This window comes from Aegilops tauschii, chromosome 2 (assembly GCF_002575655.3).
Source record: "Aegilops tauschii subsp. strangulata cultivar AL8/78 chromosome 2, Aet v6.0, whole genome shotgun sequence".
Classification (NCBI taxonomy): Eukaryota; Viridiplantae; Streptophyta; class Magnoliopsida; order Poales; family Poaceae; genus Aegilops; species Aegilops tauschii.
The window spans coordinates 335800188-335817290 of record NC_053036.3 but is presented as its reverse complement, the minus strand read 5'-3'; the positions used below and the strand labels follow the sequence as shown (position 1 = coordinate 335817290).

Below are 17103 nucleotides of genomic sequence, written 5' to 3'. Positions count from 1 at the left end.
ATAATGTAAAGCAATTACATGGCGTTTGCATTTCATACAATAAAGAGACAACCATAGGGCTCCTGCCGGTTGCCGACAACTTTTACAAAACATGATCATCTCGTACAACAACGTATATCACATCATGTCTTGACCATATCACATCAGAACATGCCCTGAAAAAACAAGTTATATGTCCTCTACTTTGTTGTTGCAAGTTTTACGTGGCTGCTACAGGCTTCTAGCAAGAACCGTTCTTACCTACGCATCAAAACCACAACGGTGATTTATCAAGTTTGCTGTTTTAACCTTCAACAAGGACCGGCCGCAGTCAAATTCGATTCAACTAAAGTAGGAGAAACAGACACCCGCCAGACACCTTTATGCAAAACTAGTTGCATGTCTGTCGGTGGAACCAGTCTCATGAACGTGGTCATGTAAAGTTGGTCTGGGCCGCTTCATCCAACAATACCGCCGAATCAAAATAAGACATTGGTGGCAAGCAGTATGACGATCACCGCCCACAACTCTTTGTGTTCTACTCATGCATATCATCTACGCATAGACCTGGTTCAGATGCCACTGTTGGGAAACGCAGTATGCAATTTCAAAAATTTCCTATGCTCACGCAAGATCTATCTAGGAGATGCATATCAACGAGAGGGGGAGAGTGTGTCCACGTACCCTCGTAGATCGAAAGTGAAAGCGTTTAACAACGCAGTTGATGTAGTCAAACTTCTTGTAGCCCCGACCGATCAAGTACCGAACGTACGGCACCTCCGAGTTCTGCACACGTTCAGCGCGATGACGTCCCTCGCCTTGTTGATCCAGCAAGGTGTCGAGGAAGTAGATGAGTTCCGTCAGCAGGACGGCGTGGTGACGGTGATGGTGAAGTGACTCTTGCAGGGCTTTGCCTAAGCACCGCAAAACTATGACCGGGGTGTAAACTATGGAGGGGGGCACTGCACACGGCTAGCGGTTGTTGCTATGTGTTCTAGGCACCCCCTCCTCACATATATATAGGTGGGAGGGGGAGGAGAGGAAGCCAGGGGCGCCCTAGGGTTGGCCGCCGCCCCCTAGGGGCCCTGCCTTGCCCTGCGCCCCACTTTCCATGTATGCATGATGGGGAAGGAAAGAGGGGGGGGGGGGGGTGAGAGAAGAAAGTGGGAATCCTAATCCACACTTTCCTTTTCCTTCCCCCCTTTCCTTCTCCTTCTCCTATAGCCTTATAGGGTGCACCAGCCCCTTGTGGGCTGGTGTGTTCCTTCACAAGGCCCATATGGCCCATGGGATTGCCGGGTACCCGAAACACCTTCCGATGACCCGATAAGTACCCAATACCCTCCGGAACACTTCCGATGTCTGAATACCATCGTCCTATATATCAATCTTTACCTCTCGACCATTTCGAGACTACTCGTCATGTCCGTGATCTCACCCGGGACTCCGAACAACATTCGGTCATCAAATCACATAACTCATATCTTTCCCTATATAATAGTAAAGGAAATTGGGTTCTGGTTGTCCGTCGTTGCTAGTGATTTTGCATATAAGTCCCTCGATTTATAAGAAATCAACCCGCGGTCCCTGTTTTAGTGGGTATCTATATAACGTTTCATTTTTTCAAAAAAAACCCCTGTACGCATTTGAATTCGACCCGCTGTCCTCCCGTCGTCTTATCCATTTCTCTTGCGACAGCGACGGCGGCTTCGCCCATTCTGTCGTGCGCAGGCGACGGCCGCCGCCATGCCTCGCGCGGGAGGACGGAGGGCGCTCGCCGGGAGGATGGAAGACGGCGCGGCGAGGCGGGGCAGTGGTGGTGGCGTGTGCGGCGTAGACGGCGCGGCCAGGCCGGGCAGTGGCGGTGGTTGTCTGACCGTCGTGCCTCGCGCGGGAGGATGGACGACGCTCGCTGGGGCGTGTGCGGCGGAGACGGCTTCTGCCGCGCATCGAGGTGGAGCAGCAGAGGACGGGAAGGCAAGGAGGCAGGGTGGGTATGCTGTGCACCAGCGCCGCCTTCGTCCTCCACCTCCTCCAAAAGCGCGCGCTCGCCGCGGGCGCTGGCGGTGGCGCGGCGGTCCTCGCCCTTGCGCACCCGTACTCGCACGACGACCGCGCCCTCCGCAAGATGGTAAGTGCCCCGGCCGCTCACCCGTATTTCCTCGTCAGCAGGGCCATCCTCGCGGACCACACGGCAGCGGTGACGCTCTTCGGGCACCCCCGCGGCCGGCCGAGCCTGGCCATCTATGAGGACACGCGGGCGCCACCGGCGTTCCTCATCGAGCTGCCCATGCTCGCGGCCGGGCTACACAGGGGGATGGCCACGGGACCTTGAAGATGGCGCTGGAGAGCGACACGCGCAGCGCGCGGCGACCACTCCTGTCCAACGACGAGCGGCACGTGCTGCGGTTGCTGCGCGACGTCTCCATGGGCGCCGGGGTGCGGCGCCGCCGCCTGCTGACGGCTCCAATTTCCCCGACGGCGTCCTACTCCCGTGTCTGATTAGGATTGAAGAGTCTTGAACATGTCCTTGTCCAACACAGATCAATGTAATGCCTGGCCCGGATTTGACTTGACTGCTATAAGATGGAAGCGTCCTGGGCCTGAATCTCCATCAGGTTCCGTCCTTGGACCATAGTCTCCATCAAATTCTGTTGAAAATTTCACGAAGCGTCAAATGTCGCCGCCGAGTGGTCCAATGTCATCTGCAGCGGCTACAGGAGAGGTATTGTTTCTATCCCCTTGAAAGCTAAACACCCGATGGAATCCCCTATTTTAGTTATTGTTTCTATCCCTTGGCTCCGTCTGCGATTCTGCTATTTCTTCAGTTATCAATTAGCTTTGCAGTGGCATACACATGAATAGTTATCTCAGCGTGTACTACAAACAACTTATGTTGTATATGTGTGCTCATGGCCTGATTTTGTTATACGGAGGAGAAGTCTGGCTGTGAGCTCATCTATTTACTCTGCTGTATAAGCAGTGTTCGTTCAGTTCAACCACTATCATCTATTGGAATTTTAGCTGCTTAGTATGTAGTAGAAGTAGCATGTATCAGGTTGTGTGTTGGCAGCATAAGAGACTTGTATTATTCTACCAATTTTAAATCTTTTCCAGTATAAGATATCCTCTGAGTTCATCAAGCTTAACGATGTGGTGACCTGCTAGGATGGGTGACATTTATCTCTCTTCCTTGCATCTCATGCTTGGATTTGGGTGTTGTTTGGTTTGTTCAGATTTATCACTATGTTCTGGAGCGACTAATCAGTGTTTTGAAATATTAGAAAGATTTTCCTATTGATTTTTGGCTTGTTCTTCTTCATTGTCTCATTGATATTTGTGTGACAGGAATCTGTTAGATGAATAATTTGTGTAGAACATTCTTCTGGCTCCCATGCATTTGATTTCTGTAACATTGCAAAGATCTATCTCCACTCCTGTTCACATTTTTGTTATGAATGTCATATCACAGAGTCCCTTTTAGTATCAATTCATGATTATTATTCTCTTTCTAATTTCGTTTTTCTTTTGTTATTTTGTTGGTTGTTAGATTTCGTGTTGATGAGAGAGGAACAAAATGTCGGTTGTTCAGTACTTCATGCAAAGATACAACTACAATCTGCAGTACTACTTGGCGCCTGCAGTCTAGAAGTGATGCACGACCTGCATATTTGCCTACGGAGGCACTGTATCCATGCTCGCTGTTTACTAAAAATTAGACATCGGATGCTCATATTTTAATTAGACATCGGATGTTCAGTGTATTCTACAAATTGACTGTAGGCGTGCAACATTGTTGAAGGGCAAAGGTACTCTAAGCTGAATGATAAACAGGTCACCAACATACTTAGAGCTTCCTTGGGTTTGTGCAAGACATGTCCGGTTTCACTAAGTCAGTTTCACTTTCACGAAGACAGTGGAAATGCAGAAAAAAGAAAGCACGTGGATTTAGAAATTTCAGCATTGTAGAGCTCAATTGAAATGGAAAACGAGATTTATAGCATCCAGCCAGGGTGGTGATTCGATTTTTGATGATTGGTACTTTGGTTGTGAGGTCGATGAAGACATGAGATGGATTTGGGCAGGGCAGTGGGTTTGCTCGCGAGGAGGTGGGAAGGACGAAGATAGTGGAAGAACCTTGAGATGATGGTGCTATTATTGACTCAATCCTTTATTAGCTCTATTTGTGTGGATCTTCCAGGTGCATGAATGGTAACTTGTGCAAAACTACGCTTCCCTTGTCATTTGATAATTTTTATCTTTATGGTGTTCATAACATATTTTTCATATATACTTATAGGAGTTTGTTACCTTCTTTTGGTCGAAGAATAAGATGTGGGTAATATATGCATTGCCGACTTAGCTTAACATTTTTTGAGCAGAATTTCTATAGAATTTATACAGGTATTGTGCTGAAGTCCGTGAAATAGGTTAATGGCCGAGAGTGTTTATAAGTTATCAAGTCGAGCACATAAGTCTGGAAGTAGCTAATTTTCCTACTGAAAAGTAGATAGAGATTTCTGAAGACATGAGACATTAATACATAGTATACACAGCCGTCTTCTGAATTCTATGATTCTTCGTACTTTGAGGCTGTTAAACATCTATGCACCTTTCATTTGATGAGGTACATTCAAATTGGGTCTGTTTATAACTTTGATGAAAAATTATCTTCCCTTAGATGGTCAAGGTTCTAGAGCTCATTGCTATGAAAGAAGGCATATATTTGATTCATGGAATTGCCAGTAGAATTGGAGTGAGCGTGAGTATCAACGGAGAGGAAATCATGAACTGCGATCAGAATATTCTCTCACTGAAATATATTTGATCTGTGTGTGTATCCTGGCCACTTGATTACTGAGTACTATCGTTTGCCTTCCCATTTGATTTCTCATATGAAACTACTAATTTTGACAATTCCTTTTATTTTACAACATTATTGCTTATGTTTTCCTATGGAAAGTAAACTAGAGTGAATTAATGATTTGTTTTTCTTTAGATGTTGTCGGTCGGGTGTCCTCTACTACTGAAGTTTTACCACCATCTGGTGGTGCTTGAGAGCAGGGATGGCATACTTTCATCAGCAGCGGCCAAACCCCCAGCGCCGCTGGTGCTGTACACCCCTGTACCCCTCGACATCCAGTGCCTCGCGTCTGCCCAGCATGAACACCTCCTCAATATGTACATCTCTGAATTTTGCCATTGCTAGAGAAAGTAGAGCATTGTTTTGCTGTAGCTATAATTTGAGTTTAGAAGATATACTTCTCTCTTTTTGACGTCAATTTTTCAGTTGTCGTCTACGTCCAGTCTCATGTCTTTCTCTTTAGCAGGGATCAATGAGTACTAAACGAGCAAAAATGTCCTTCTCTTTTTCATATTTCTTCCTTTTCCTTACTACTTTTGTGGCTCCAAATCTCATGATGGCTCTATGTCTGTTCTTTTTGTTGACATGGATTTTACCCTGAAAATTTTCTTCTGATCTACAATGTTCTGCCATCTAAATTTGTCTGTATATTGTGAATGAGTAGACATTTGTGCAAAAGCTCAATGGGATGAAATTACGGACTACAGAGAGGTGTAATTATTAATTAATTTCTTGCTTTAAAAGATATGCAACTAGCAGAGTTTCTTATTATTATCAATTGGATTGTGACCGAAGTGAAGAACTTATGTGGACAGTCTGGCAGATTTCAGTGGCAAGATTTTTGTACAATTACAGTGGCAGATTTCAGAAATTTGTTGAGCACACGATTTACAAGAACAAGATATTCTGTCAAGGTGTGTACTTTTTACCCATTCCACTAATCTTTTGCTTTGAGCGATAGCTAAAAGAAAGTACTTCCTTTGGAATAATCTTTTGTGCACTCACAAGTATAATATCTCCATTTCCTTATTTTTTGTTCTTCCGTCCGTAGTATTTCTTTTAGCTACTATTTGCCCTTGGATAAATCACTCATGCTATTTTAATGAGGTTCATTCTAGCCGTTTGCTCACGAGAACAGAAACATTTTATCTGTTGGCTAAATGAAAGTACATTCTTTGAATTTGCCACTTTTTCCTGCACTCGCAGATATAATCTCTCCATTTCCTGGATTTTTTATTCTTCCGTTAGTAGTATTTCTTTTAGCCACTTTCTGCCATAGCATAAATCGCTCATGCTATTTTAGTAAGATCCACTCCTGCTCTATGCTCACTAGAACGGAAAACAAATATTATCTGCTTATTTTAGCGTCGCATTTCGCTCACAGTATTCATGGTCATAGAGAAAACAGTAATAAACCGCCCTTCTCTGTCACACTTACAGAGTACAAAGTTGTCATGCCTGATCAGCAAAAGATTTGTGCTTCTTTGGCCCATATATATCACAGTAGAGTATATGATTTTCACAGTTCTTAATTTAAATTTTTCCTTTTCTGGCACAGCCATGGATATCAACAATCAGCCAAGCAAAGAAATATTCATGGGAGATATACAGGGATCCACAAGAATGTGCACCGTATGGCACTACCCTTTTGTCATCGAGCCACTATCACATTTTGGTCAGCAATCAATTCAAGCAATTCTCAGTGCAATTAGTCAGAAGTTGGAATTTACATCTAAACGAACAGTACATACATCAAGCAACAGAAGAAAGAGTGGTCATCTCTTTTTCTTGGCACCAAGATGCCATATAAGCATTCAGACTTCGGAATCGCACAAGCAGTTTGTATATAAATGATGTGCCATATCGTTTTAACATGGACACTTCAAAAGAACATCTGCCAAGAGTGGTCGCTGATCACTATGATTATAGTAGTCCTAAAGAGTTTGCCTCTGCGTTTCTGTTCACATGTACTCCCTCCGTCCCATAATATAAGAGCGTTTTTGACACTACACTAGTGTCAAAAACGCTCTTATATTATGGGACGGAGGGAGTAGTTGATGTCTTAGCCTTTTAGAAATATATGGCGTTGCTTAAATTATGTTTCTTTTGGCAACAACATATGAAATGGAGAAATTTTTAGGTTTAGGATAAAATTGTTCTAGATTTTGAGAAGATTGTTACAGATCCATGAGAAAAATATCCCAAGTTTAGGAAATTAACTATCCATATTTTCGGTTCTTGGTTAATAAGCTGGTCACAATAGTTTTTTTTATTTTCTAAGCAAGCTGGTCACAATAGTTGATGTGGGTCATAAATCAACAATTACTCATGTAGCTATGCTTATTAAGGGGTTTGTTTTTTTTTTCTCCCGGTGCAACGCACGGGCATTTTTGATAGTAATACTAAATCGTCATCGAACGTTAAGCGTGCGGATCCTACGGGTTCGAGAACTATGTAGACATGACCGAGACATCTCTCGGGTCAATAACCAATAGCGGAACTTGGATGCTCATATTGGCTCCTATATATTCTATGAAGATATTTATCGGTCGAACCGTTGTGACAACATACGTTATTCCTTTTGTCATCGGTATGTTACTTGCCCGAGATTCGATCGTCGGTATCTACATACCTAGTTCAATCTCATTACCGGCAAGTCTCTTTACTCATTCCGTATATATCATCCTGCAACTAACTCATTAGTCACTTTGCTTGCAAGGCTTCTTATGATGTGCATTACTGAGAGGGCCCAGAGATACCTCTCCGATACTCGGAGTGACAAATCCTAATCTCGATTTATGCCAACCCAACAAACACCTTCGGAGATACCTGTAGAGCATTTTTATAATCACCAGGTTACGTTGTGACATTTGATAGCACACAAGGTATTCCTCCGGTATCCGGGAGTTGCATAATCTCATAGTCGAAGGAATATGTATTTGACATGAAGAAAGCAATAGCAATAAAACTGAACGATCAATATGCTAAGCTAACGGATGGGTCCTGTCCATCACATCATTCTCCTAATGATGTGATCCCGTTATCAAATGACAACACATGTCTATGGTTAGGAAACCTTAACCATCTTTGATTAACAAGCTAGTCTAGTTGAGGCTTACTAGGGACACCGTGTGTGGGGACCCCGACTCATAAGTCGTGATCACCGAACGCACGTGTACAGTGATCCCAGAGATCAATGCTCACTGAACACACAGAAGCTGAGTAACAAGAGTCTTACATCCATACATACCGTATTACACAAATTATGACCATTATGGTCAAGTCTTACATAGATAAAGCCACAAGGGCTGAATACCAAATAAACTTAAGCAGCGGAAATCTTCGTCGGTAAGTAGAACCCATGCCATCTGCCTTAACCCTACAGGCATTCTGACTGGGAAACGTCCTAGTTCGCATGTTCGTCTCCAAATAACTCTTCTTCGAACTCCTGTTCTTCCATGCCTGGCCAATTAAATAACCAGTGGCAAGCCAATGAGTACTTTGAATGTACTCGCAAGCAACCCATGATTGGAACAAGGCACAATAATGCAATGATATAGCACTAAGTAGGTAGTTTGTAGAAAGCTAGTTTTGAGTGCAATGACATGATCTATCAACCTGTAAAGTATGCATCATGAGAGTACAGATATCCGTATGAACAAGTTACAGATATCAACATAAGTGGAGTTGGACACCAATCCAACTTAATCATCGTGTCAAGCATCTGACTTAACCCAAATAGTTTTATCAACACACACACACGCGGTTTGTAAAACTCTGGACGTAGTTTAAGCAGCACCACCCAACTGTCCTTGACCGTGGACACGGCTATTCGAATAGTTTTACACTCTGCACAGGTTGCACACTTTACCCACAAGATCCGGGGAACTTCCGTGTCATCCACGACCCGCGGTACCTCAAGTACCCGGGGTAAGCACCCGATCACTATCTTTCCCTAGACGACACTAACATAGAGTCCACTCGATTGGTAGTAACCCCCGTGCCCAACATTTCACATCTTAAAATTTTGGAGCCTCGCTCCCATATTCATCACATACCACAAGCATGGGGTACCAACGGTGTGTCCGGTGCCCTGTAAAAACAGTCATGGCCGCCCTACCTGGCGCGACCCCGTCCCGAGAGAGCACAACAACGACTCTCCCGTCACTAGTAATGCGGGCTCCAAGCTAGTATCGGCCTAGGTAATCAATAATGCCCTTTCCCATATAAGGGTAGAGTGGTTGCGCATGTAAGGTTGGGACAGTCGACAAATCTTAAATCTAATCCGTTTTCAAAAACAACACACACTTGCCTCGGTACACCACTTCGTCATCAAGTGGTTACCCATCTCATTATCTCCCTCGGGCATAAGTGGCACCCGGCGGTGTTGAGGATATAACCATTAGACTCACCCGCCCAGGAGGGGCCGGGTTACGTCATAGTGGTCATCACGCGAAGCCTAGTACCAAACTTAAAGACGGCGGGTCAATAATGGGCTTAAGACCCGGAGATGGCTTAAAGCCCGTAGTGATAACCGCCGTTAAGGTGAAACTTGTAGTGTAAGGCAAGAATAGTTAAGAGTCCGAGCCGGACACTGTTATGAGCCGACCGGGACTCTGAGTCGCTGGGTGTCAACCTCTCTATATAAAGGGACGACCCGGCAGCGGTTTAAGGACAGAAAAGACCAAATCGATAACCAGGCAGGACGGTTTAGCTCCTGGTCGTCGAAACCCTAACCAATACCACCTCAACTGGACGTAGGCTTTTACCTTCACTGTAAGGGGCCGAACCAGTATAACCCTCGTGTTCCTTGTCCCGTTTAACCCCTTTAAGCTTCCTAGCTGCGATGGCTCCACGACTAAGTCCTTGCATGAGGACATCTGCCGTGACAATTCCACGACAGTTGGCGCCCACCGTGGGGCCAGCGCACGGTGGATTTGAGTTCTTGAAGGGCAGCTTCGAAGGGCTCAAGGGATACGCTGTGGGCCGGATGACCAAGAGTCGTCGCGGCAAGCTCTACATCGACGATGCAAACTGGGGCCCCGACGCTGGCTCAACCGAGTACGGATACCGGGTCCCCTTCGGCGGAATCCATGTCTTCATTGGCAAGATTGGTGAGCCGGGCCCTGAGCCGGATCTCTGCGCCGGTCTCATCGAGACGGCGCAGCGTGCACGACCCGCCCGGGCTCTACCTGCTTTGAAGCATGCTTTCGTGGGATGTGTCCATGGAGGACTCTCTGAAGGATCTGGATCTGGTGATGAGACGGCCGCCGGCTCTGACGGCGAGTCGTCTACGGATGAGTCAAACTCGTTGTATCAACTTCAAGATGGCAGGCTCAGGGGTTGTTCCGATGGCGACAGCATTCCGGACCCCTTTGAGCCGCCGAGCCGAGTTGGAATCTTCATGGCCGGCGCACAACCTGTTCAAAACCCCGCCGCCGGGTCAGGAAGCCCGGTGCCCTCGCCGGCTCAGGTGCTGATGGATCTCACAGACAAGATGACGGTCCTGTTGACCGCTACGGTTGCCCCGGCGGATCAAGTTCAGCATGACGCGGAGGTGGCGCAGTTAAAGTTGGATCTAGCAAAGGCCAAGGAGGATCTGGCGGCGGAGGGGATCAGGATGGCTGCAGAGAGGGCGGCTCTCGACGCCCAGACTCAGCTGATTCAGGCACAGTCTTTCCGGCTCACGATGAATCAAAACGCGTCCAATAAGGTCATGAGAAGGAGGCATCAAAAGGTCCAATCTCGACTCCCTCCGGTTTGCGATCCTCGAAACCTCTTCAACACGCCTGGCGCAGGATCTAGTAACCCGCCAAAGATCATAGTGCCCGGGGCCGGAACGCCAGTTCAGCCCCAAGTGATGGGACCTCCCCGGGTGAATCCTGCCCCTCCTCAGTACGTGCCAATACCACCGGGTCATTATGCCAACCCGTTGGAAAACATGGTCGCCGCAGCGGCACGGCTGGCGGCTCTCCCAATTGATGGTGACTCTCCAACAGCGGTTGAAACCCGCCGGGTCAGAGAACTCCTTCAGACGGCTCTGGCGCAGCAAGAGGCGTATTCTTATAGCCGGGACAGGATTCATTCAACCCCTCGTCCAGGCCGGAGCCCGAGTTATAGCAGACACATGGTCTCAGCGACCGGCTCAAGTAATGTCCGACGCCATGACTTGCCTCCTGGCCACGGCCCGGCTCATAACGGAGCCTTTCACGCAGTAGACCAAGACAGAGCACGGCAAGAGCCGGAGCAGGTGCCTCAGTTGACGGCTTACCAGTCACCCCCGGCTCATCCGACGGCTTCCATTGACGTGGGTATACCTACGAGGACCGGAGGTGTCCCTTGTCTGGTGCCGGCTCTCTGCAATGAACGTCTGCCCAAGGATTTCAAAGGGCCTAGGAAGGTGCCTAATTACACGGCTGATTTACAACCCGGAGCCTGGATTGAGAGTTACGAGATGGCCATGGAGTTGCTGGAGGTCAGCGAAGCGGCAATGGCCAAGTACTTCACCATGATGTTAGATGGGACTGCCCGCACTTGGTTGAAAGGGCTGCCACCGAATTCTATCGGGTCTTGGGCTGAGCTGAAAGCCCGATTCATCCAAAACTTCAAAGATACCTGTAGGTAGTCTATGTCCATTGTGGATTTGACTAACTGTAAGCAGCAGGAGGGTGAGTCTACAACCCATTGGGTTCGCCGGGTCAAAGAGATAATACATTCATCTGATAAGAGGATGCCGGCTCTACAGTCTTAATGTTGGAGCAGAATTGTCGTTTCCTGCCCCTGAAGATGAAACTCGGGCGGCTCAAGCGCGATTGCAATGATATGGGTACGCTGATGGCGGCTCTCGTCAAGTACGCCGACTTTGATAGTACCAAGGACCCCGCGTCAGATGATGAAAGGACAGGGAAGGGAAAGAAGAACGGCAATGGCAAGGGTCCTCAGCATAACCCGGCGAACCAAGGAGGTAGCAAGCGTAAGGCTGATGGCAGCATAGAGTTTGTGGCCAACGCCAGCTCACAGGGCAACAACCAGCGCCGTAAGGGGAGGCCACCTCCCCGAGCCGGCGGGTCAGGCCCGACGCTTGAGCAGTTGTTGAATGAGCCTTGTCCAAGGCATGGCTCTAGGGAGAAGCCAGCTACTCATCTATGGAAAGATTGCGCAATCATGAAGGCCTTTAAGAATTCCAATGCCTTTAATGGCAACAATGGCTCGGGCGGCGGCTCAGGCGCCGACGACTTTCATGGCCCGGGCGGCGGCTCAAATTCCAATTCTCAGAATGTGCAAGGGGGCTTTAATCAACAGTCTAGCCAGGGTCATCAGCAACAGCAGCAAGGGGGACACCAGACCAATCCAAAGCAGCTCAATGGTGGACAGTATCATGTGTTTACCACCAGTCTGTGCAAGCGAGATCAGAAGCTTCACAAAAGGGCTGTGAATGCTGTTGAGCCGGCGGTTCCACGCTATTTAAGATGGTCTGAGCAGTCTATTGTATGGAGTAGGGAAGATCACCCTCCCCGGGTTGATAATCCGGGTCACCTGGCCCTGGTGGTGGCTCCTCAGGTGGGGGGATATAAATTCACTAAGGTTCTCATGGACGGAGGTAGCAGTATCAACATCCTCTATTATGAGACCTTCCGTCGTATGGGGTTGATTGATAAGAACCTCAGCCAGTCCAATACTGTTTTCCATGGTGTGGTGCCTGGTAAGTCGGCATATCCAGTTGGTAAGATTGAGCTGGAAGTGGCTTTTGGAGATGAGTACAACTACAGGGCGGAAAAATTGACCTTTGAGGTGGTCAAGATAAGAAGTCCGTATCATGCTATATTTGGGCGGCCGGCTTACGCCAAGTTCATGGCACGGCCGTGTTACGTGTATTTACAGCTCAAGATGCCGGGTCACAATGGGACCATTACGGTTCATGGCAGCCGAAAGATAGCCTTGGAGTGTGAGGAAGGTGACGCGGCTTATGCAGAGTCTGTTTGTGCAACAGAGGAGTTGAAGTTTTACAAGGACAATGTTGACCCTGCAGATATGACATCTTTGAAAAAGCCGACTACGGAGCATGAGCCGGCAATGAAATTTAAGTCAGCTGATGAGACTAAACTTGTTGACTTCATTCCAGGTGACTCATCTCAGCAGTTTAGCATCAGTGCCAATCTGGATCCGAAATAGGAAAGCGCGCTCATCGAGTTCATCCGTGAGAACAGGGACATTTTTGCATGGAAACCTTCTGACATGCCAGGTGTACCTAGGGAACTCGCTGAGCACACTCTCAATATTGATCCGAAATTTAAGCCGGTCAGGCAATTCCTTCGGCGGTTTAATGAGGAGAGGCGGAAGGCCATTGGTGAGGAGGTGGCCCGGCTCTTGGCGGCCGGGTTTATTGTTGAAGTCTTTCATCCAGAATGGTTAGCTAACCCGGTACTCGTGCTCAAGAAGAATGGCACCTGGCGGATGTGTGTGGACTACACGGACTTAAACAAGGCTTGTCCAGCTGATCCTTTCGCTCTCCCCCGTATTGATCAAATCATTGATGCTACGGCGGGTTGTGAGCGCTTAAGTTTTTTGGATGCTTATTCTGGATACCATCAGATTAAGATGGCAGTTAAGGACCAGGAGAAGACGGCGTTCATCACTCCCTTTGGAGCCTTCTGTTATGTGTCTATGCCTTTTGGACTTAAGAGTGCACAGGCGACTTATCAGCGTTGTGTGCAGAATTGTCTTCATAACCAGATTGGGCGCAATGTTCATGCCTATGTGGATGATATCGTGGTTAAGTCTAGGGAGAAGGAGACCCTGGTAGATGATCTTAGAGAAACCTTTGATAATATCCGGGTTTACAAGATGATGCTTAACCCGGCCAAGTGTGTTTTTGGTGTTCCCGCAGGCAAGCTCTTGGGTTTCCTGGTCTCTCAAAGAGGCATTGAGGCTAACCCGGAAAAGATCAAGGCAATCACCTCTCTGGCTAAGCCGGCGTGCATAAACGACGTCCAGCGTCTGGCAGGCCGCATCGCTGCTTTGAGCCGGTTTATAAGCCGTTTGGGTGAAAAGGCCATGTGAAAGTGCAAGTATCACTTAGATTATATTTTGGTGTGATGACAATGTGGTTAGTGGAACTAATGTTGGTTGCTAAAGTTTATCTCAGGACGTTGGTTCCAAGGTGTCCATTGATGGAGGTGTGCGACCCCCCAGTCTAAAAAGATCAAAGGCGTGGTTACCGGCGACTCGAAGGTTTTTCGTTTTGGTTCGATTTGAGTCGTAGGTAAAACCGCACTATCAAGAGGGGTCTTCGTGGAATTAGTGTCGTGTGGGAATGCCTCCAAGACAGATACACCAGCCCTCCTACACCTCCTCAGATATTCCACTTCTTGTGTGATTTGCCGTGGTGTCCTGTGATGGTTCATCAGAAATCTTTTGGACACCCCGTGTGCATGGGGTCTCTGACCCCCGTGCGCACGGGGTAGTCAGAATATTTCTGGACACCCCGTGCGCACGGGGCTGACTTGGCCCGTGCGCATGGGGTACCTCGAAACTCACTGGACACCCCGTGCGCACGGGGCTGACTTGGCCCGTGCGCACGGGGTCCAACGGGCAGAAATCCCCTCCCGGCCAAGAACACTATATAAGCCCCCTTCTTCCTCCTCCATCCTCTAACCCTAATGTCTTGTTGAGCTCCTCCATTGCTACACCCCATTTTGCTCACTACTCTCAATCCCTCCACCCAATCTTGTTGAAACTTTGGGGATTGGGAGAGCAAGACCCGATCTACACTTTGACCAAACCAAATCGCATTCCCCACAACATTCATCCACCATGACTTGTTACTCTTGGAGCTTGGGCTCCTAGGCGGTTAGAGGTTCCTCCGGAAGCTTCCTTGCTTGTGGTGTGCTCCGGAGAAGTTTGTAAAGGTGTGGTGGTCGCCTTCAAGACCAACCCCGAGTGATTCGAGGCTCATCCGTTGGGGGTGACTCGAAGGAGATTACGGTGAGCCTTCGGTGGCGTTCCGCAAGCTTTGGCTCCGGCACCGCTCCAAACAGAGAGTATCTCTTCCCCAAGGAAGAGTGAACTTCGGGATAAAATCCGCGTCCTCGTCTCACTTGTGGTTAATCCTTTCCCGCACTTTACTTAGCCTTGTATGCTTGTTGGCTTGCTAATTAGTTTGTTGCCTAGCATATTTAGCTTAGAGCTTGCTTGTCATATAGGTTGTGTTCACCTAGTTGCATATCTAGTGAACCCTTTTTATCCGCTAAGCCTTAAAATTGACAAGAAAGAGTAAAATTTGTAGTCTCCTATTCACCCCCCTCTAGTCGACCGTATCGATCCTTTCAATTGGTATCAAAGCCTCGTGCTCTAATATAAGGTTTTACAACCTTAGAGGATATGGTCGATCTAGGGAATGAGGGAGGTGACGCACCACTTGCGGAGGATGGTCAAAACCTACCCCCCGTCGCGGCTGACGCACTTGTTGCTCCGGCCGTTGCTCCCGTCGCCCCCATTAACCCGGGTGCCCCGTTGACCGCGACCGATATTCTTTCAATGTTTGCGGACCTCAAAACTTCTATGTTGAAAGAAGTTTGCTCCTCGGTCAAGGAGGAAATTGATGCTCGCTTAAAGCCCTCGACATCCGCCTCAAACTCATTTGATCCAAATGCGGTTCATGATGCGGATGATTCGAGAGAACCTCTTGCATCCCCGGCTCGCACTCAAATTCCCAAGTACAATGCCGTGGAACCCTTTTACTCACCACAACCCTTGCAGCACCCTCGCATTAATCCTGTGGGGCCTCCGCCCCCTTTGAAAGCTAACGTGTTTGCTAAGTGGAAGCTAGATATGGAGTCTCATATTCGTAGTGCATCTACACAACTATGGTGGATTGTGGTCAACGGTTTCAACCCCAAGGATCCCATGAATCTCATCCAAGAGAAGCAGTTGATGATCAACTCAATGCTACCGCCCACCACATGTTGCGCACCGCGGTGACCGATGACTATAGTGACTCCATTGCTCTACTCAAGACCGCCAAGGAAATTTGGGATTGCCTTGAGGAGGCCCTCGAAGGTGATGAAGCAATTCGAAGATCTCGGTTGGCTTTGCTCAAGCAAGAAGTCAACCTATTTGTGAGAAATGAGGGTGAGTCCACGGAAGAGGTATATCGAAGGTTGAAGTCTCTTGTGCTCAATTTGAGAACCTTTGGGTGCACTTGGGCAAATGATGATTTCATTAAGGACAAGTTCATTGATGCTATGGTTCTCACGGAACATACCATGGTGATGATGATACATCAACGCCCGGACTATCAAAAGTTGACCGCGGCACAAGTTGTATCCACTTTCTCAACTCATGTTCTTTTGGAGACCAAGTCCAAGAAGACCTTTGCCATAGCTCAAGCCACCAAGAACTCAAATCTTGCATTGAAGGCCAAGAAAGTAGTTGCCCAACCCTCAAGGGATGAAGAAGTTGTTGAAGAGACTTGTGAGGAAGATGTTGACACCTCATGCCCAGCAAATGACTTTGCGGAAGACTTGGATCTCTTGGTCAAGAAATATTCCGGGACCATGGCAAACAAAGGGAAGAATCTGCAAGGAAGATCGTTTGGACGAAGAAAATGCTACAATTGTGATAGCCCAAGACATTTTGTGCACGGTTGTCCTTATGAGATACGTGAAGACAAGTCCGAGAAGCTTGTGCTCAAGAAGAAGAAGTTCACCAAGTTTTCCAAGAGGAAAGATGACAAGGCTCTTGTTCATGAGGAGTACATGTCCGGAGATGAAGATGACGGTGATGATGATCATGTGGGCACGGCCGCCATTGCCATGCATGCCACTACCTCCTCCTCCACCACCGGCCTCTTCGACTCTCCCAACGAGGACAAGCCGTTCACTCATCATTGCCTCATGGTCAAAGAGGTAAAAACAAAGTCCAAATCTCAAAAACCCATCATCCACACTCCCAATGTTTCATGTGAGATAGTGGAGGATGAGTGTGATGATGGTGTGGATAATGATGAGGAATCCTTGATGGCTTTCTTGAAAACTCTTCATGGTGAAGCTCGTGCTCGTTTTAGCGATCTCCTTAAATCACTCGCCGAACGCGATGATTTTATTGAGAACGTTGAAAACCTCCTCATAGAGGAAAAAGAGAGAGTCGAACTCCTTGAGCACGAGCTACATGAAGAGAGTGTCATGAGAGCATCACTTGAGGAAGCCTTGTCTTCTCATAAAATTGACTTTGTTAAAACCGATGATGCGTTGCAACTTGCT

At 47.6% G+C, this 17103-nt stretch overlaps 1 long non-coding RNA gene across 1 annotated transcript; it reads left to right on the top strand.

Annotated features, from left to right (window-relative positions):
- Positions 1–2245: 2245 nt before the first annotated feature.
- On the top strand, positions 2246–5354 carry LOC141041669 (uncharacterized). Its single transcript, XR_012202633.1, has 3 exons — positions 2246–2704; positions 3530–4191; positions 4979–5354. It is a non-coding gene; the product is annotated as an uncharacterized lncRNA (long non-coding RNA).
- Positions 5355–17103: the final 11749 nt, after the last annotated feature.